We start from the raw sequence: 1,794 nt of genomic DNA, 5'->3' as shown, positions 1-1,794 counted from the left end.
GGACACTGATTCCGAATAAAACTTAAGGTGACAGAGATTTAATATTTAGATGGTCGCCAATTACTTAGCATTATACAATGTCATAAAATTAAGAAATCACAATATCATCGCACATTAGCACGAACCTAGTCGTTGACTTCGAACAATATGCATTTTGAAGCTCTCTGCCCTTGACATTCACAAAGAGCAAGTGTATCTTTAGAGATCGATATATCTATGCTCTACGGTATTAGACATGACACTAATCTAATGGTTTTGCTCTTATTTATGAACTTTTTAACATTTTTTCAATTCCTAGTCATTGCTTCGGAGAAATAAAATCCTTCACAGGCTCATGCAATCTTATTTTGTTCAAATTTTAAGCACTGTCAAACTTTCATCTATATTATGAAATTCTGAATTATCATAACAATATAAAATATATCAATTACCCATTTCATGGGTGATAGATAAAATCAACATGGGCTGTTTAGGGCAGTTGCACGTATCACGGGCCAAATTCTGTCAGATATACATTATCAATTATTTAATTCCAGATGGGCCTGAGAATCTGGCTCTTAATAAGTTGGTCTGAAAATAAAAATGGAGATGCGGGGTATCGATCCCCGTACCTCTCGCATGCTAAGCGAGCGCTCTACCATCTGAGCTACATCCCCTTGTTGCAACGTTCTTTTCACTGTGCATCTTGGATAATTCATTCTATTAAGTAATGTCTTTTTTGTTTAACCAAGGTATCCACTAACAATGATATTAGACGATATAAAACAATTAAGGTTGAAAAGTAAACGCAACAATTATCCATGTATTAAGGCATCAATATTTAAGAAAATTCATTTTTTGGGTTAAGTAGTAAAAATTAATCAAGAGTATATAATGATTTCTTGTCAATAGTTGTGAGTTTCATCAAATAGAATTTTTTTATATTTATTCTCTGTTATTATTTTTGTTATCAGTAATAAACAATCCCATCCTTAAATGCTATGATAACTTGTTTATTTAATTGACAATTTAATATTTATGACAAAGATAATACATAAAATAGTGAGTATAAAAGAATTTTGTTTTTTATTACTTTCATCTGGCTATATATCAACTTAGTTTTGCCAATAAAGACATGCATAATTAGTAATTAAAGTCAATCACCCTAGTAAGAAATACCAGTAATAATAACTTAGTTTTGGACTCTCATGTAAAATTCAACGTTTGATGAGGGTGCCCCAAACGACATCAATATTTGTTTCTTGATTGGTTAGAACTAAGCAAATACATAATGATGCTATTTGGACATGTAGTCTATACTTGTGGAGCATGATTATACACCGGCTAGCATATTTATTTATTACTATATAAGGAAAAAAAAATTTTGTCATATCAGCTAGGGACACATATCAATACTTCATACAAAATTTATTCTTGCCACATTAACTATGGACACATGTCAATACTTCATGAAAAGTTTTATTTTCAAAAGCTCGTTATCTCTTACTATACAACCTTACACATAATATCAAAACTATCATTCATTTGCTATTTGTTTAAAAAATCCGAACATAATAACTCATTAAATAAATAATAAAGGAGATACTACATTTTTTCTCACATTTGTTTCGGTTGCCATTTCGTTAGAGTGCCTATTCCTTTCTCAATATATCTACCATCCTCAAACTCACTCACAACTATGATTTTCTATTCTTCTCACAAGTATGATTTTCTATTCTTTTAATTTTTGTATTTGTTGGTAAATATATTTTATACTATTTCTCAAATTGTGTTTAATAAGTTTATGATCTTCAA

The 1,794-nt window shown here is 30.0% G+C and overlaps 1 non-coding gene across 1 annotated transcript; it reads right to left on the bottom strand.

Moving 5' to 3' along the window:
• Nucleotides 584-656, bottom strand: TRNAA-AGC. The gene has a single exon. It is a non-coding gene; the product is annotated as a tRNA-Ala (tRNA).

Source organism: Lupinus angustifolius, chromosome LG10 (assembly GCF_001865875.1).
Source record: "Lupinus angustifolius cultivar Tanjil chromosome LG10, LupAngTanjil_v1.0, whole genome shotgun sequence".
NCBI classification, from domain to species: Eukaryota; Viridiplantae; Streptophyta; class Magnoliopsida; order Fabales; family Fabaceae; genus Lupinus; species Lupinus angustifolius.
Note: the sequence above shows the minus strand (reverse complement) of the source record. Positions and strands in the feature narration are given on the sequence as shown.